At 44.2% G+C, this 20,382-nt stretch overlaps 1 protein-coding gene and 1 long non-coding RNA gene across 2 annotated transcripts in view; one reads left to right on the top strand and one right to left on the bottom strand.

Annotated features, from left to right (window-relative positions):
- Positions 1 to 693: 693 nt before the first annotated feature.
- On the bottom strand, positions 694 to 20,371 carry LOC132592652 (uncharacterized). Its single transcript, XR_009558173.1, has 3 exons — positions 20,178 to 20,371; positions 16,461 to 16,564; positions 694 to 8,590 (listed from the first exon to the last, which is right to left on the bottom strand). It is a non-coding gene; the product is annotated as an uncharacterized LOC132592652 (long non-coding RNA).
- Positions 20,013 to 20,382, top strand: part of MTUS1 (microtubule associated scaffold protein 1) — a 126,003-nt gene continuing 125,633 nt past the window's right edge. The window contains exon 1 of the mRNA XM_060278831.1: positions 20,013 to 20,233. The gene's annotated coding sequence lies outside the window, so the exon portion shown is untranslated. The remainder of the gene's footprint in view (positions 20,234 to 20,382) is intronic.

The raw sequence follows: 20,382 nt of genomic DNA, 5'->3' as shown, positions 1-20,382 counted from the left end.
CTTTTGGAAGGAGGTGGGAGGGCCCTGGGGCCCTGCCAGAGCCTTGCACCTCCTTTCAAAAACCCAGCACCTTGCTTAGCCAACTTTGGGAAGGCAGCACAAAGGCAGCAGGTGGGGGTGTCAAATTTTGGCCTGGCCCCTCGCTCCCCCAAGTGACAAGGCTGCTCCGAACTTCTGGAACGAGGGTGGGAGCCAGAAAGGGACCCCTGACCATTAGGTCCAGTCGTGACCAACTCTGGGGTTGAGGTGCTCATCTCGCGTTATTGGCCGAGGGAGCCGGCGTACAGCTTCCAGGTCATGTGGCCAGCATGACAAAGCCGCTTCTGCCGAACCAGAGCAGCACATGGAAACACTGTTTACCTTCCCGCTGTAGGAGTACCTATTTATCTATTTGCACTTTGACGTGCTTTCGAACTGCTAGGTTGGCAGGAGCTGGGACTGAGCAATGGGAGCTCACCCCGTCACGGGGATTCGAACTGCCAACCTTCTGATCGGCAAGCCCTAGGCTCTGTGTTTTAACCCACAGCACCACCCATGTCCCTTGATGCACTTGAATCCCCACTTTACAAGCAAGCATGCTTATAAAGTATGGAAGCCTACCCTTTGGCACTCCTAACTGAGAATATGAGAGTAGCTGAAGCATATTAAATGATAACTTCTCCATATTTAGTGGTTGTAGTCCTCTTTTTGGGGGGTTGTGCAGCAGCTCCACAATCAGACCAAATTCAGATCTGTCTAATTCAGATCTTAATGTGTTATATCCACCAAGCTCAAGTATATACCACTCTTTGTACATGAGTGCGGGAAGAGAATGTTTTGGTGTTGCTTCCTGGTTTCCTTCCCATTCCTTCTGCAGGGTAAGGTGCTATTTATACAGCACACTATTGTGCTTTAGGAAATAAAGGCGAGTGGTTTTGTGATTAAAGAGCTGGCGCAGGAAATCTGGATTCCGGACTCTCCAATATACCGGTAGATTTGTCATTCAAGGCTTTGTATCTTTACTTCAGTATGAATAAAATGGGACACAATGCTTCTTTTACATGGAATTGATTAAAATTTGGTTTGGGAATGGTTGCAAGAAACTGTTTCAAATGTTAGCTTGTGGTATGCATATGAACCTATACAGTGCTTCCCCCCCCCCTAGAAAAATAGGTGCCAGTACTCAGCATGAAGTTGTTACAGTAAGTACTTTTTAACAACAAGAAAATAGGTACTGGTACTGCGTACCTTTGAGTACCCCCTGAAAAAAAAACACCGAACCTATACTGAATGTTCAAGATTCATCTGATAATTGTTCTGTTCATGAGTTCTTGCCCCGGTGATACGAACTCTACAGCAAAGGAATTTGTGGCTCCTTCAAATCTAAGTTCCTTACAATGTATGTACCACAGAAGAGTGCAGTAGGAAGAATGGAAGGAAAACAATGTTGTTGTGATTATATAGGTATTTTGGTTCACAACCAACAATAAAACACACATGAAAGTGTAATAAAACAATAACAATCAATGTAGTGAAACAAAAGCAGCAATAAAAAAATACTGAAATCTGGGCAGATGTTTCATGGCGTGGGGAAAGAAAAATGGTCTCTGCCTGTCGCTGAAAATATAGCATCGCAAGTGCCAGGTAAGCCTCCCCCATGGGAGAGTATTCCATAGGTGGAGTTTGATCATCCAAAGGCCCTTTCTCGAGTCACCACCTGCTTCACCTGAGCTGGTGCTGCACCTGAAGACCCATGTAATACACCAGCTGGTTGATATTAAGGAAGACCCAAGCCATATTGAGGTTTAAAGCTGAGCACCAGCACTTTGAATTGTGCTTTGAAGTTGGGCAGGCAGCCAGTGCTGCTCTTCAAGAATCAGTGAGATGTGCTCCCTTCACCTGATCCCAGCTAAGAGCCTATAGCGGCTGAGTGTTTTGCAATAGCTGATGTTTCCAAACACTTTTCCATCCAACTTGGAGCTTAACAGAGCATGGATAATTGTGACCAGGAGAGTTCACACAGCTTGCGTAAAGCTGCTTTAGCTAGTGAAACACACACACTTGCAGCCAAGGTCACTTAAGCCTCTGGTGGTAAAATTTGGCTCTAGGAGCACCCCAGTCAATGAACCAGATCACAACAGGAACAAGGGAGCTTGCTTGATATTGAGGCAGACCCTCACATAAGCTCTCCAGGTTTTCAGGCAGGAACACTTCACAGCTCAACAAATGTCATAGAGTCTGAATCTGAGACCTTTTGCATGCAACAACAACAACAACAACAACAACAACAACAACAACAACAACAACTTATTATTTATACCCCGCCCATCTGGCCGGGTTCCCCCAGCCACTCTGGGCGGCTTCCAACAAAACATTAAAATACAGAAATCCATCAAACATTAAAAACTTCCCTAAACAGGGCTGCCTTGAGATGCCTTCTAAAGGTCTGGTAATTGTTGTTCTCTTTGACCTCTGGTGGGAGGGCATTCCACAGGGTGGGTGCCACTACCGAGAAAGCCCTCTGCCTGGTTCCCTGTAACTTGGCTTCTCTTAGCGAGGGAACCACCAGAAGGCCCTTGGCGCTGGACCTCAGTGTCCGGGCAGAACGATGGGGGTGGAGACGCTCCTTCAGGTATACTGGACCAAGGCTGTTTAAGGCTTTAAAGGTCAACACCAACACTTTGAATTGTGCTCGGAAAGCAAAGCATGTGCTACCTCCTGAGAGCTAGAAATTTTTCTCTCAAGTGTCCATTGCGCTTTCTTTCCTCGGAGGAGAGGGTTCTATGGCTGCTCAGTGATGCTAATGCTCCAGTGACTTATAATGTGGCCCTCTTTGAGCTGGCGGCAAGAAAGATCAGGAAGAAGAACCTGGACAAAAATGGCAGTCAACTGCAAAGGGGATTCCGGGGTCTGAATAGGAGAATATTGTGTGCTGTGTGGAGTCCCCAATCTGCACATGATCTTGATAGTTTGGGCAGTGGCTCTGCTTTTTATATGCAGTTATATAGTTAGATTAGGGTTACCAGATGTCCCTGTTTCCCAGGGACAGTCCGCGGATTTGCAAATCTGTCCCTGAACAAAGTCCGTCCCCGGATTTCATTAAATGTGCCCTGGAAATGGCACCCTGCTCTCCTGGAGTAATATGCAGCTGGAGGGGTGGGAAGATAGTTTTTGCATAGGCAGAGGTGGGGGGGGGATCGAAGAGTGCGAAAGAAGGGCTTTGCACCTTGCCCAGCAGAGAAACCGTGCACCTTGTGCCCCTCCTGTGCAACGGCTCACCACCCGCCCGTGACTCCTGAGCCTCCCACAATCTCCTTCCCCCTTCGTTTTAAGAGATCGCAGGTGGGTGGGAGAAGTTTGCACTAAAATGCTGGCGAATTTTGAGCAGGTTAGTTTGTTGTTGTTGTTGCTGCTGCTGCTGCTGCTGCTGCTGTTTGTTTTTAATGCAAAATGCAGGTGAAATGTGGAGAGCTGGATGAGGAAATGAGAGATCCTTCCATCCATAGCGACAGGGCTGGAGATGTGGCAGTGGTTATGCCACTCCAGAAGTAAGGTCAGCAAACTTTTTTAGCAGGGGGCCGGTCCACTGCCCCTCAGACCTTGTGGTGGGGCCGGACTATATTTTGAAGAAAAAGAAAAAAGAATGAATTCCTATGCCCCACAAATAACCCAGACCGTCCGCGGGCCAGATTTAGAAGGCGATTGGGCCTGATCCGGTCCCCGGGCCTTAGTTTGCCTTCCCATGCACTACACCAGTGTTTCCCAACCAGTGTGCCTCCAGATGTTTTGGGACTACAACTCCCATCATTCCTGACCACTGGTCTTGCTAGCTAGGGATGATGGGAGTTGTAGTCCCAAAACATCTGGAGGCACACTGGTTGGGAAACACTGCACTACACCAACTCTACTCATCTGTTAAGTTATTAAGTGCCCCCCCCAAAGGTGATACAAAGGTGATACAAGATCTAAATGAAAATGAGATCTAAGAAGACATTCCTTTCCTTGCTATTGCATGCTGCCTGGTATTAATTTCCTTCCTCTAAAAACTGAATTCTTGCAGGGCTGCCAAAGAAAGATCAGCTTACACCTTCCAGTGCAGGAAGGGAGACACACAACACCTATAAAGTGCACAAGCGTGAATTTATCACTCAATACCAAGATCACATAACTGAAATGGGGACCATTGAGAAATAACAAAACAGAATGACCTGTCATTTGTGATTCAACAAAAGGCATTATCTTAGCACATAGGGCACAAAGCCTGTTTCTAATCTTCGTCTGCAAAAATCCCTTTAAAATTTGGTTATGCGACGTTTTAAAAAGATCAAAACAAACAGACAAAAATGGTTAAGCTCCATAAAGAATGGAAGAGTAGTAATGACATGCTAATGGGTGAATTAACTCTAACATTCCATTCCACAAGCCAATTAAATTTGGGCTTTGGCAGATTTGTAGGCAGGGTTGTAAATAGGGTAGGGAGGCATGCACTTACACATCTTTCCTTATACATTCAGAAATATGGAAACATGAGCCAACTTTTCCCCCCATGTTCAGGGAAAGGAGGTGTTCAAGAGGAGCAGCACTCCATCATCAATTAAATCAAATGCTTGATTTAGGGAAGACTTACATTTTGGGAAATGGCTTCTTTGCTTCTTCCCAAAAGGTTTGGCCGCTTCTTAAGATATCATTGCCAAAGTTGGCATAAAGGTTCCTGAGGTGGGAGTTTTCACTGACATTGGGACACTGGCCACCATTTTGAATCAAGATTTGGCATGACTTTTTGGTGTGTCAGGTCCAATCTGCACTGATTTCAAACTAGTTACAAGGGTTCCCAAGGTGGTGGCAGCGGTTTTCATCAATGTCAGAATGCTGACCACCATTTTGAACCCAGATGGCAGGCCAAAACGTGACATTGGCATGGCTTTGTCCAATTTTTGGTGTGGCAGTTCCAACCTGTGTCCAGCCTTTGAAGATATTGTTGCCCAACTTGGCAGAAGGGTTCCCAAGGGGGAAGCAGCAATCTTCCACAATGGGAAACAAGCCACAACATGGCTCAACAAAAATGTGGACACTGGCTTCATTTATATCCTACAATCCACTTTGTCCAGGCAAATCACCTTGATTTTAATAGGACTATTACATAGTAAATGTGTTGTGGATTGCAGCCATGATTATACTGACTGGTTTGCTAATTTTGAGGACACAGGCCTTAGTTTCCTTGAGAGCTGAGAGTCAGTGTGCTTCATAGATTCTTTCCCCCCCTAGAAGTCTCTCCTAGATAGGACCTGACAATCTTACTGGCCACATGTAGCTCATAGCCGGTGGTCAGGGATGATGGGAGTCCAACAACCTCTGTAAGGTCACAGATTTCCCATCCCCGGCTTAAATCCACACCACAGATTCTGATGGATTCTAAAGGAGACGAGTGCTAGGAGCAGAATAGGCCAACGCTGAAGCATATTTTGTAGTATACTTAGTCTAATAATTAATCCAGTCCTGCCTCTGCTTCTACTAGCCCACCTAAGTCTTAATGTACTGTACATTCATGTGGCTCCCTTATTAGTAAGGATTACTAAGGGCTTTGATCCTGTATCGTTCTGAACCCACTCGATATAGGAATGTCCTCAGATTTTTAAAGTGGTTTGGAAATTTTACTTTTCTTATAGTACTGTTGGCAACAGAGCTCACTCCATCTGGGGATCTATTCCAGCTGTTGGTCCGTTACAAACAGCTTCCTCTCCTTGCTGGCCTGAGGTCGATGTTCCAGGTCATTTACTAACCCTCATTTCCTATGTGGTAACAAAATTGTATTCCTATGGCAGCTTCCCTCTCATTTGGCCATTTTAACACACCAGGGGTGTAACTGCCCATGTATAAGTGGCATGCGAAAGATGACCAAGCATGACCAAAACATATCACTTGCACAACAGGGTGCTTTGCTCATGACCGCTCTTTTTAGAGAAACTATTCCCGTGGAAGCAGACTTAGCCAATAGTCAGATCCAAAACAATGGTAGCCTACAGAAAGAGTTGAGCCTTTTATTACCCAAAGATATGCTTTATTAATGGGCAATGTCCATAATGCAGGGAATGAACTGACTGGTTGTGGTGATGATGGGTAATAGTCATTTCCTGCTTAGTCTTTAGGAAGAATAAACCAAGATATGAAACCTGTAGAATCCACACTTGTCCAGGCTTGCATGCCTGCTATTGGCTTCTTTCTTTTTTGTTCTGCTGAGTTATTTCTCCATCTTTTATGTATATTCTTCTCAGGGCTTTCAGAAGGCCACACACTCTTGACATAGGGAAATCTGTGTCCTCCAGATATTGCTGAAATACAGCTCCCATACTCTCTGACCCTTGGATGGCTGGTCACCAACAACTTCTGAAGGCCACCAGTTCTCCAATTATATTCCAGAATGACTTATGGGGTGGGGTGTGTCACTGGCCACAAATAAGGTTGAATGAGTCACTGGAATATTTTATTTTCCTGCTGTACATAGCTGCCAAGTTATCCCTTTTTTTAAGGGATTTTCCCTTATGCTGAATAGGCTTCCTCGTGAGAAAAGGGAAAACTTGGCAGCTATGCTGCTGTATTTTCACTGGGTCAAACGATCTTCTTCAGATTTCATGCTGCCTATAAGTAAGCTCTGTGCAACCCACAAGGCAGAAAGCGGTCTGGCAAAACTTCTCAAGAAAACTGTCTGTCTTTTATTACCGAGACTAGCATGGTGGCAGCTACCAGGGCTCCTCACAATGGGCCTTTCAATTACCAAAGTAGGTAGTGGCAGGAACTAAGTAAGGAAAGTCATTATGACAACAGCCGAGGGTTTTTGTTGTCATCGTTTTGATCTATATCGAAGTTCACGAAGTGAGCATTCTACGAAGTACCTGTGAATTATTTATCTAAGCCTGGACTTTAAACTTTAAAAAGAGAAGACGAATTCAAGAGTGATCTACAGGTATCATTGAAATACTTAGTGGTAGGTTACAGTTGCCAGCTGCCTGACTGTTGCCTCTTTCATTCCACCTACAGTATCTCCTTTCACCTAAGAGTACGGTATTTGGAACACCAGCCTCCAGAAATGTAAACTGAGACCCAAGAGGAGTCAGTTTCAATAAAGGTTGCTCTGTGCTCTGTTTTTTGCCCGCTCATTTCAATGCAAACCAATCTTCTGCTCTCTGCAAAAGGGAGCCCTTCATCAAGTTTCTTTCATCAATCATTCAAAGCAAAGGCGTTTTAGTTTATGGTGGTTTGCCTTTAAAACTGATGTGACAGGTAAACGCTCAACTGCAACGGATCACCAGCTCAGCTTCTAAAATATCCTTTCCTTACAAACCCTACAATTACAGCTGGAAAGGACAAAGCACAGGCAGAACTATCTCTTTTAGCACAAAAGAAGCCGACCACTAATCATTACCTTATCACCATGGTGGTGTGATGAGATAAGATGGCAGCGGCTCGGAGGCTGAATCCAGTTTCTCAAGCCAAAACAAAATGGATTTGCAGCAACCATAAGCCGCCAGCTTTCAGCTCTCCTAATTATTTGTGTTTTCTAGGATGCCCCATCCCCCTATGGCCAATTTTATTAAATGGCAGGGCTGGACCTGGAGCCCCAGCCTCTTCTGGGGAGGAAAATATTTAAACACGACTGGCAACAGGTTGCGTGGGTCCAAATTATATTTGACAGTCTATTTCCTGCAGTTACTCCCCAGAGGAACGCTCTACCCATGTGTTCCACAATGGAGGCAGAGGGACACAATTTCCTCCCATTCGTCAGAGCAAAGGTAGAATGTGAAAGTAGGAGAAGCCTTGGTGCCAACCGGTTAAGGTTTAATATCCACTCTTTTCAGCTAGGCCTTATCTCCATCCACATCAGGAGATGTGAGGTGAAGAAGACACCCAGCAGCAATCTGAACAGCAACAACCACCACTTCACGGGATTACAGAAGTGCATCTTGATGGTGCTAAAATAGCTGCATTGGTTCTTAGTGCATCTCTGGGCACAATTCAAAATGCTGGTGGTTGCCTTTAAAGCCCTACATGGCTTGAGGCTGGGTACCCAAAGGGTACCACATTTTCCAGGAATAGGAAGCTGGTGGCCCTCCTGAAATGGTTGAATTATAACTCTTTCATCCCTGCCCATTGGCCCGGCTGGCTGGTGCTGTTGGGAATGATTCATGGTACAAGTGTACTTGCTTGTTTTTTGGGGGGAATACATTTGTAACCTCTCCCAAATGTCATATTGTCACGATATATTTCGTCGATTCCTCTTGATAGTCCTTATTTTTAGCCTTGATATTTAGTCATTTTAAGTCAGCATTTCTATTCCACGGCTGTTTTGTTTAGGAACAGTTTATGTGACACACACAGTCCATTGTGCTCAGTGTAATAAGCCAAATTAAAGGGACTTTCGGTCTGCAGCGGAGGGAATGGTGGCATGCTCCGTGTCGTCCGAGTAAAGGACGACACGGTTCTGGCTGTCAGGGCTCCGGGGGCGAGCACTAGGGCTAGGCGCCCCCCGAAAAACCCCCACGGTTGAGTGGGGACCCCAGGGGTCCAGCAGAGCGTCAGAGAACTTGCCAAAACCCCGACCTCTTCGTCGCTGTTTCTGTGAGGAGGAAAGGGAAGAGAATTGAGTCTGCTCACGGCTTCATCGCACCCTACAGCTGAAGCCACATGCTGTCACTGTAAGCAGTGGATTTTAAAATTAGAGGTAAAAGCCAAATAAAGATCCAAATAAGAAATTAGGTATAAATTAATTGATTTGGCAAAACGGGAGCAAAAAAAGGAAGTCAGCTTCCGTTTTCTGTGGACAGGCTCTGCAACCCCCCCCTCCCCCAAACCCTGCTTGGACATGGATATTTAAAGGGCAGACCTGTGCCTGGAAAGTGCAGTGCAAAAGGAAGTCTGGATGAACCTTTAGTAAGCAAAATCTCCAGACGTGTGATGAAATTACAAGCTTCAGAACAGACAGCATCCGAGGTTTTTTTCTGGATGGCTGCTGTTCTAACAGAAACAGAAGCTGAAAGCAAGTTTGGAGCCACTAGATAAATGCCTGAAGGAATAAACTGTCGGAATCTTGAAGTTGCTGAACGCTATGGGACTGGAAGACACTTTGACAATTTTGGTCTTATTCCAGGATCTGCTAGAGTCAGTGTTGTAAGATGGAGGAGGGGTTATCCTGGGAACTGATGTGCTTTATTTTGTAGCTCCACCTTTCTTTCTCTTTCTTTCTTTCCTTCCTTCCTTCCTTCCTTCGCCAACCCCCATTTTACAGCATCCTTACAGTCTGATCGCACTGGGGGAAAGATACACTGAATGCAACGGAGGTTGCTTCCAAGTATGTGTGCTTCGGATCAGAGCATTAGGGGCACTAGGTTTCTTCTCTCTGTCTGTATCTTTAGATTCTTAGGCTGTGTTACACACCATGCATTTAAAGAACACAGACACACAAAATCCTGGGTGCTGCAGTTTACCCATCGCAGAGCTACACTTCCCAGCACCCTTAACAAACTGCAGTTCCCAGGTTTTTTTTTGGGGGGGGAGCAAAAGAACTTCCCAAGGGATGCCCATCTCACTTTTTGAAAACTATGAAAAGAAGAAGGATGCTCTTCATCCAAAATTAAGGGCCTTAGGATTCACTTAAATATTGAAATTTGCACTGAAATTGATGGGACTTGAATATGCCAAGTTGAAGCTGGATCACACCTCTTTGCATTTTCACTGCAATAAATCTCCTTTGCAATGATTCTGAAGAAAGCAGCATTAATTTGAGATGGACATTTTGAATGCATTTGAATGAATATTATAAATCATTAATACTTCATGATAGGCAAGCAATGTACTTTCATGTAGCTTAATAGCCAGGGAGGTTTCAGAAAAGAGCTTCTGTTATACTAGAAGTTTGAGGGAGCTACAATTAGTCTAATGGCTAAAGATTTATAGTTTTTGTGGTCGTTGGTCTATTGATTGAAATACTTGCTGCTGTTGTTTTGAATATTAAGGGGTGGGGAATATCCTTTACATTCTCAGTGTCCAATCCATTCTCCAGTTGTCTAGGGCTGAAAGAGTTTTTGTTTCTTGCCATAGCTTGCTATGGGCACCCCCACTATATTAAAGCCCCTGCCTGAACTACGGGTATTAGGGGGGGAAGTACATTTCTTTTATGAATAATACATTTGTGGGATTCGCTGGGGGATTACATACAAAATCTAATGAGAAAAGTATTATTTAAGACTATGTTCCCAAGTGCGTTTAAGATGGCGTGCATCCCACTAAATTCAGTGGGGCTTCTATTATTATTATTATGGTTGTAAGAGTTACCAGTGGGTATGGGATTAACATGGAGTAACTGTAACGAAAAAAGTATCTGCCCCAAAGAATGTACAGTCTAAACATACTTAGCTGCAACATATAGAATATTTGTGCCTCTCTCAAGTTTTGCTTTATTCCCCCCATGAGTAAAACCATGGGTAATTTCTCTGCACACCTTGAACACTTATTAAGTGTTGTGAAAGGGTAATAATACTTCTAATTGGCTGATATTTTTTCCTACTCATTCTCTTTATTCTTTCCAAACCTCATATTTTTACTACGTACTTTCTTTCTCTTGCAGATGTTCCTTTCAGGTTTTTTTCTTCTTCCTTGTTTGGATTGCTTTGCCTGTTTTGAAATCTGTTCTGTTGTATCTCTGTGAACCTTCAAGACATTTTTTAAAAGCTTGCTTCAGCCAGCATTTTTCTAATTGCACCATTTTATTTCTTTCCTCAAAAATCGTCCCCTTTCCCCTTCTTCTTTTTATTGTCTTCACTAATTCCTCACTAAGCTCTTGGGCAGGTTATTGTTCTTTTATAATTCCAAGTTATCATGCAGCACTACCCTAAGCATCTTATTCAGAAATATATTCCACTTGGGAGCAGGGCTTGCTCTCAATTAAGTGCAGTCACAGGTTGTTTAGTCCTTTAGTTATGTCCGACTCTTCGTGACCCCATGGACCAGAGCACAGGCAGTCACAGGTACTTGACAATTTTTATGCATGGCATCTGAGGGCTGGATAGATTAGCCTTGCATATAGCTTCTGGCCCATTTGCTTCTCTTAACATAGGTCCCCATTAGAAATCATTTTAACTGAACATTAATGATAATCAGCACTCATGTCGTTACAAGGATGGCTACACACAATCATTCCCTCAATACTACTTGCTCCTACTAAAGTTTTGAGCCAGTCAAACTTATTTCTTTGCATATTACATAGGTTTTTAAAAATTGGTTTTTACTGTGTTACAAAGCAAACAGGTAAACAGGAAATAGTACATCTATTGTCTCCACTTTCAATTCATATCCCATAGTTTGATGCTAAAATCCTGTAACTTTTCACACTGCAAATGTTAGCAAAAGGTTTTGTCCTGCTTTCGTTGCACTATAGTGCAAATGTGCTCCTGCAGACAGCAATAATTGTTAGCATTAGGGAAGCACTGCAGAACAGCTAATAAAGTGGAATTATGTCTACTATAAATCCACCACTAATGCACTATTATTGTGTTACTGACCTAACTACTCATTAGTCCCCTGAAAAAGTCTGGTCAAACAGGTACATTATCGAAAGGCACCAAAAGGTTAACACTGCTAGTATCAGTTGCATAATGACAGCAGGGAGGGTGGAGTTGCACAACTGAGGTGCTACTACAAAGAAGGCCCTATTCCAAATAACCGCATGATGAGTTTGCCCAGTGGATGGGATCAAGACAATATACAAGTGCAGACAGCTCTGAGGGGGACTGAAGCCAAAATTTGCTTTGAATAAAGAGATTGTGCACTCATTTCCTGTTCTCCGATCTGAAAAGATGCTGTCAGACCAAAAGCTCTAACCCTATTTTGCCAAGGGGGTCTTTCAGGACACATGACTTCAAGTTCCCTTGTCAGTTTGATGTGCTTTAAAGTCATTTTTTAAAGAACAAATATTACTGTCCTTTCCCTATTAATATAAGTACTAGAGGGAAGACAATAAGAATGACTGTGCACTAAAACTGTCCGATGAGATGGCTTGGAGGAAGATTGTGTAAAATGAGATATTTAAGGGGGGGAATCATGGGTGTAGGCAAGGGGGGCAGGAGGGGGCAGCTGCCCCCCCCCCTAGAAGCAAAAAATTAATGTATTTTACAGACCATAACCAGCACTTTTCCCCTCCAAAAACTGAAGTGGAAAGGGCTTTGCTTTAGCAAGAGCAGCTAAGTCTCCGCTTGCTGGGGGGGGGGGGAACACAGCTGTAACAAAAACACATCAAATAAATAAAGCAAAGTGGCTACCAGTAGTTAAGCAGTTAAGACAATGGAGCATATATCCCCAGGCAAGATTCGATAGCTGACCATTTCACCCTATTGTTCTTAAGTGGGAGTTGTTAATGAGCATTCAGGAGCATTAAGAGTTCTATTGGCGATTTAATGAGGGTGCAGACTCAGAGGATTCAATTTGACTAAGGTGGCTCTGCAAGGCTAAAAGGAAGTGAATAAGAAAGGGGGGGCTGTAGCTTTGACAGACACAGTGCATAGCTGCCAAGTTATCCCTTTTTTAAAGGGATTTTCCCTTATGCTGAATAGGCTTCCTCGCGAGAAAAGGGAAAACTTGGCAGCTATGACACAGTGATGTTTATAAAAAGCAGTGGTGTTCCAGTCTGCCCCTCCTCATGCATCTGTATACTGTAAATCAGGGGTGGCTACCTCCCAAGAGACTCTGATCTACTCACAGAGTTTAAAACTGGGGGTGATCTACCCCCTTTTGGGGGATTCAGGTCAAAGCTGTTGAGTTTTTTTAAGGAAGGGAAGCCCTGTTTTGGGGGGTTTAGGTCAAACTTGTTGAGCTTCTTTTATGAGGGAGGGAGGCCCATTTTTGTTTAGGGCTTCAGGTCATAGTTCAACTTTTTTTAGGGAGGAGGAAAATTTTGGGTGAGCTTTTTTTAGGGGTGCCAGTGACCTACCAGTGATCTACCACAGACATCCAGTGATCTACTGGTAGATCACAATCTACCTGTTGGACGTGCCTGCTGTAAATCAAGCAGAGAGAAAGCTGCTTACAAGGCTCCTGTACATGCAGAGTTCCAGCATCACAGCGTCACCCAGAGGCACCCACAAATATGAGTTATCCCTCTCTCTATTTCTTCCTTCCTTCCCTCCCTCTTCCATCCTTAATAAAATAGGGGGGGGCAGATAAGCCCCACATAGAAAGCCCATCAACATGGGGGGATGACTCTTTCAAATACGGTATTTACCAGTAATTGGGGGGGGGGAGAGGCACATAGGCCTCTAGGAGTTGGCTGCTATGCCTAGGAGTAGGACAATTCAAGAAAGCAGAATGATGCATATGCTATGGTAATATATCAATAGAATCATAGAATTGTAGTTGGAAGGGAACACAACGGTCATCTAGTCCAACCCCCTGCAATGCAGGAATTTTTTCCTAAGGTGGGGCTTGAACCATGGTTGAAATATTATGCTGATATGCAGCAACGCCGTCGTGGCTGCGGCCATGCCTTGCCTCGCCCTCGCCCGCCCTGCCACCCCCTCTCGCCTGCCCGACCCTCCCGTCCTCTTGCTGCAGAGTTCCAGCATCACAGCGTCATCCAGAGACACCCACAAATATGAGTTATCCCTCTCTCTATTTCTTCCATCCTTCCTTCCCTCCCTCTTCCATCCTTAATAAAATCCGGGGGGGCAGATAAGCCCCACATAGAAAGCCCATCAACATGGGGGGATGACTCTTTCAAATATGGTATTTACCAGTAATTTGGGGGGGGGGGAGAGGCACCTAGGCCTCTAGGAGTTGGCTGCTATGCCTAGGAGTAGGACAATTCAAGAAAGCAGAATGATGCATATGCTATGGTAATATATCAATAGAATCATAGAATTGTAGTCGGAAGGGACCACAAGGGTCATCTAGTCCAACCCCCTGCAATGCAGGAATTTTTTCATAAGGTGGGGCTTGAACCATGGTTGAAATATTATGCTGATATGCAGCAACGCCTCGGAGCCGTCGTGGCTGCGGCCATGCCTTGCCTCGCCCTCGCCCGCCCTGCCACCCCCTCTCGCCTGCCCGACCCTCCCGTCCTCTCCAGCCAAGCAGGGTAGCCGCCAACGCTGCCAGCCCCAGAAGCACAAGGTAGCCGCTGCCTCCGCCACTGCCACGATGTCATCAGGCCCGCTGGCCTGTAGCCCCGCCCACATTCCCACTTCGTGGCCCCTCCCCTCCCGTGCCTTGGCCCCGCCCCTGAACGACCATGGCTTGCCCCCCCCCCCTAGTTTTGATCCTGGCTACACCCCTGGGGGGAATAGAATGTGACAAGCTTTCAAGCCCTAAAAAATCAGGTAATATAAGGCTATCTTTGCACTAACCAAGACAGAATCCTTACATTAACACATGCCACACAGGAAACCATGTTTCAAACAGTGTGGCCCTAATATTTATAATTCTGGTTAATATGGACTTTGCAACCATGAAAACAAACTCCCCATGTTAATAATGTGTAATTGCTCTTGCTGTAAGGCATAGGTGGCTAACTAATGGCCCTTCAAATGTTGTTGGAATCCAGAGCTCATCATCCCTGATCAGGGGCCATGCTGACTAGAGCTCATAACAGAGCTCAATGACCTCTGGAGAGTCACAGCTTGGCATCCTTGTAAAGGCATCCTTGATTTTTATGGAAACAATTTGTATTGCTGCAGGTAGGAGAATGCAAATTCTGAACTAAAACTGAATTCTTTAGCAGGTAGACTAAAAGGGAATACAGACAGCAAGGATGACTAAAAGTCATTCCAGAAAGTGGCATACGCCAAACAGGGGAAAGGGAATAGAAAGATTAGCCAGCAGTTCACCCTCAAAATGAATGCTCTACAACATTTTTACAAGATGTGTATTGTATGCAAATGACAACTTGTTCTGTGTTTCTTGTTTTGTAGAAGAAATATAGAAACTTATACTGCACGCTTATGTGTGCTTAAATACTAGCTTAAGGTCAATGAGGCTTTCATCCAAGTAAAACACTGATCCTAAACACATTTACTGGGAAGCAGGTCTTGTGGCTTCAAATGGAATTTAGATTCAACTCAGGGCCTTCAAGATCTAAGTGTAGATGTGTTTAGAAGAGGTGTTATTTGGGTTCCAGCATACTACCACTAATACATTGCAACATGATGAGTAAAACATTTGCATTTCTAAACCAGTTTCCTCTATACCTGCAGCTTCTAATCTCTCCTCCTGCCTGATAAGGATCTTATACAAACTTGAACCCTGAATAATCTTACACCAGAAGGCATTAGTCAAAAGTTATTGCCTTATCTGCTATGTACTTTTGTACAGTTTGTACTATGATCCAGAAAGTATGTGGTGTGGGTGGCAAATAACAGCATCAATGCAATTGCTCCAGCTCTTTGCAGCACTGTTTTGCCTTGACCCCAATCTCCTTCTACACATAAAGGGCTAAAATAATGATGCCCAAATGATGGTGTTTGTATCTCTAAGGATACTCAAGAACCCATGGATTTGAAAACACTACTGTAATGGTTGTTTTACTCCCACATTTGCAGCATCTTATCCCCTCCACCTTTTCTCCTTATGCTTGCCTACCAGTCTCTTTGTCCAGCTCTTTATTGTCTACTACAACAACAGGAGCGCTAAGCATTTGCAGAAAGAGATGCACACTCTGTATAATATATTGTAGCTGGTTTTACCTACAAAGACAGTGATTTGGGGCTAGGATGTCTGAAAACTGAGTCAGTAGTGTCTACACAAACTGGCAATGGGTTTCCAGGGTTTCAAACCAGGGACATTCCCGGTCTACCTGGAGATGTTGGGGATTGAACCTGGGAACTTCTGCCCACAAAGCCAGACCCTCCAAGACTCTATTTTCCAGGGACACCCCTGTTTTAGAGAAGCTGTCCCGGTTTCTGATTTGATCCCGGAATGTCCCACTTTTCCTTAGGACGTCCCTATTTTCATTGGAGAAATGTTGGAGGGTATGGAATTATCCGACCCCTGAGCCGTCTGAAGGCAATCCTGTATAGGGAAGGTTTTTTAAAAAATGTTTAATGTTCTATTCAGTGCTCCCCCCCCCCCTAAAAAATGTTTAGGATTCCTACTCATATTGAAATACTGCCTCTCAATGAGCACTGGTTCTATTATATATGTATGTGTGTATATATATATATATATATATATATATATATATATATATATATATATATATATATAGCTGCTCAGAGTGGCTGGGGCCACCCAGTAAGATGTGTGGGATATAAATAGTAAAATTATCCTTGTGGGACGTCCCTATTTTCATCGGACGGTATGCAAAGCAGATGCTCTACCACAGAGATATGGCCCATGCAATCTGTCCACCCACTGCATTTGTTCAATGCTGGAGGCCCTGATGTGCATTCCACCACCCTCAGAAGTGGTTGGGATCGAAGAAGCACCCATATTATGGAACTTACTTGCTAGAAAAGGGTGGCTTGCTCCCTCTCTTTTAAGCTTTGTCGTCATGATGGCTTTTTCTGTTGGAATCCATGATCTATGTGCAGCTTTTCTCCACAGTAGCCTGGGAAGACAGAGCATGAAAAGAATCTGGCTAGAGATAAGGATACTCAGCAACAGCTCAGTGATTGGCTGAGGTCCCTCATATGGGCAGCATGACCTATGACACTGGTTGGTGCGGTTAGTTTGGTGAGTGTTGATGTGGTTAGTGCTGAGGAGTTGCTGAGAGTTAAGAAGTTGTGTTGTGAATAGTAACTTGTAGATAGCTTGTATGTTTACTGCTATATATAATAAACTACAAGAATCAAGTTGCTAGTCGTCAGCGTTGTTTCTGATCGTCGTCCTGCCAGGGCAATCTCAAGAGTTGCCTAAGAATCGCTGCAGTACTCTGATATACTCTGCTAAGCAGTGCAACAGGCGAAAGCACTTCAAAAGTTCACCGGCTTCAAAAGTTTTAACGTTTTCTAACTCTACTGTTGGAGGCATTGTGCCTCTGAATATCAGTTCCTGGAGATCACAACCAGGGAGAGTGGTAATGGCCTAGTTGAAGGCTTCTCCATAGTCATCTTCCTGGCCCCTGTGAGCCCAGGATGCTGTGCTAGATGTGCCTTTCACCTGATTCAGCAGGGCTCCTGTGTCCTGTTAAGTTCAAGTGTTCTGCTAAGCCCTTTTTATTCCACTGAACATTTAATGGCAGTTAATAATTATTTCTCCCTGTTCTTTAACCTCTTTTAACCTATGTTTGTTACATGATACTGTATTTTTGTTAGTAATATTTTGTTAGTTATTATTTTGGTAATGCTATATTTTGGTGTATTTCAGTCATTTTATGAGATGCTTTGAACTTATTTATAAAATTAAAGTAAGTGGGTAGAAATGTCTAAATAAAAACCCCAGTCCACCTTTTGTGTCAGCATTTTTGGGCTACTGGGGGGAATGCATTTTTGTTTCAAAATATATTATGTTTAGCAACCACAGAAACACGAGAAATTCCTTTTTGCCTTCCAGATTTGGTGGAATGGTCTTCACCAAGTTCAAGTTAGAAATGGAAGCTCAGATACCACGTTCCTTGGGTGATGATGTCTCTGCCACCCTTCATGTAAACAACAGTGGACTAGTGTTAAAAGATCTATGTGATGTATTTCCTCTCCTTATGAGTTTGCACACAGGTGATCAAGCAGAGCTGACCTTTAAGGCAACAGATGCTATTCTAAATGTAGTTCTACATCTACATCTTCAGGTGCTAGCTTCACTGAATAGCCTGCATGAGCCACCTAGTTAATTTAATGCCCTGTAAGTACCATTTTCATCAATGTGATCTGAGTTATGTGTTTACTCACCAAACAGGTATGCATTCTCATGATGTGACAGCTTCTCTTATGGTGGTTTTTTGTGTGTGTGCTTTCTCTCCAGAGCAAACCATAATGAAAGTAAACATAATTTTCTTTCATGTGGCAATAAAGCAAGACGGCATTTAGCACAGTCCATTCATCTTTTAAAATAGCTCAGTTACCTATTCATTTAAAGTAGTGCCAAGTCACCAATGTTCTCTATTATTAAGTCTTCCATGGAATTTAGATCCTGGATTGATGCACATGGAAGTTACCTTGAGTAGGGGAAAAAAACCTCCCCTATGTCTATTTAGGTGTCCAGGTCTAACAGAGAACAAATCTCTTGTCCCTGTAATAGTTGGGTACAAGACGGAATTTTGGAAGAAGTGGATGAAGTGGAATTTTGTCATGTCTTGGGTGGAGAAAAGTTACATCTGCTCAAATTTGCCTCTTTTTTACAACAATTAAATGTACAAGAGCCCCAATCCCCTTTTCTATCTTGTCAGTCAGCCTCACTGGTAACTTACCATTTAATGCCAATAGCATACTAAGTATAGCACAGCACCAAATACAAGTGGCATGATCCCAGCTATTAAGGCTGACAGCCTGGTCCACATTTTAGGCTGCAGTCCTAACCTTATTTACTTGGAGGCAAGTGCCATTGAGACCTTGGGAGCTATTGCCAAGAAAACACAGGTCGGGGCAGGCTGTTATTCATCTTCTGAACAATTCTGGGACTTATTCCCAATTTTAAATATTGTAAACTGGTGCTTAGAGATCATCATTCGCAAAAAGAAATCCCATGCATGCCTGCTCAAACGTTCCATGGAATCCTGTAGGGCTTACTTCCAGGATTGCAGTCTGAATGACTAAGCAATCATGCATGCCCATGCTCTTTATTGCCAGCAAAGCCCAAAGCAGATTTTGAATCTCTGTTTCCTTTTAGGAACTCGTGTATGGTTTGACACATTAAAAAAATTCTTTTTATTGCACCTTCAAACCACTGTGGTTTTGTGTTTTACCACTTCTTGCTGTCTACTTTCATAATCAGCAGCAATCGGTTTTGTGCAGTTATGACTCCAGATTCTTTTGTGTCAGTAAATGCCAAACCTACTTCTGTTCTAAGGGGATGAGTTAGCTGCATCACTGCAATTCCCCTGGGAGAGGCACCAACATTGTTTTCCTGAAGGGGCTCGGTTTAATTCATAAACTATGGAATTTGCTCCCACAAGACAATGGCTGTGTTTTGCCTGCATCTTGTTGTTGGGAATCCCAGGTGTAGAGGACACTAATGTCTCAGGTCAGGGGTGCCAACCTGAATAAAATATTGAGGGGGCAGGTAAGCCCCCCATAATTTATCACATGATGTGGTGCACACACTATTTGAATGGCAAGTAGCCATCAATTTTATTTGGGGGGCTGGCCCCCTCAAAAACTTTCATTGGGGGAGCCAAAGGAACCTTAGAATCATAGAATCATAGAGTTGGAAGAGACCACAAGGGCCATCCAGTCCGACCCCCTGCCAAGCAGGAAACACCATCAAAGCATTCCTTGGGCCCTAGAAGTTGGTTCCTATGGCTCATGTCTTGCTTGTGGGCTTCTGCCTGTGAGAACTTGAAGCCAGACTAGTTGCTACCCTCCGACATTTCTCCGATGAAAATAGGGACAGTCCCATTCCATAAGGACATTTTTACTATTTCTACCCCTACATATCTGACTGGGTTGCCACAGCCACTCTGGGCAGCTTCCAACATATATAAAAACATAAGAAAACATTAAACATTAAAAAAAACCCTTCCCTATACAGAATTGCCTTCAGACAGCTCAGGGGTCGGATAACTGCATACCCTCCATGAACGTATCTGAGGAAGTGTGCGTGCACAGGAAAGCTCATACCTATGACAAACTTAGTTGGTCTCTAAGGTGCTACTGGAAGGGATTTTTTTATTTTTTTGTTTGCATACTCTCCAACATTTCTCCAATGAAAAGAGGGACACCCTAAAGGAGAAGCGGGACATTCCGGGATCCAATCGGAAACCAGGACGGCAATTAGAAAAATCAGTGACGTCCTTGGAAAATAGGGACACTTGCAGAGTCCGCCTTTGCCCTGCTCTAGCAAAACTTTTATTAGCCTTTAAGAGCAGGCAGAAATGCAGCCAGTAGATGAAGCGATGGGGTATATGCCTCACCTGGTCAAAGGCTGTCGGCTTTGTTAAAGTCACAGCAACCGAGGTGGGCGGGGGTGGGCTCTGCGGGATGCGACACCCAGGAAGATCGATCCCCAAAGCGACACAGAACAAAGTGTGCGGGTTTGTCCTGCGGCGTTTGCGCTCACGTGTGTCTTACTTGTTCGAGGGAGAAGGAAAGAGTCGAGAACTCGCCCCGCTCCGCTTCTGGGCCAGGTATTGAGGAATGCCGTGACGTCACCGGGGGGGAGGAAAGGCAGGTGCTGCGGCTCTGTCGAAGAAAGGAGGCGAGGAAGGCGCTCCTCGGCTGGTCCCGGCCGGTGCTGAGCACGCGCACTGGGCGGCGAGCGGACCCAAAAAGGGGT

This window comes from Zootoca vivipara, chromosome 9, assembly GCF_963506605.1.
Source record: "Zootoca vivipara chromosome 9, rZooViv1.1, whole genome shotgun sequence".
NCBI classification, from domain to species: domain Eukaryota; kingdom Metazoa; phylum Chordata; class Lepidosauria; order Squamata; family Lacertidae; genus Zootoca; species Zootoca vivipara.
The sequence above is the reverse complement of the archived record's forward strand: the minus strand, read 5'-3'. Positions and strand labels throughout refer to the sequence as shown.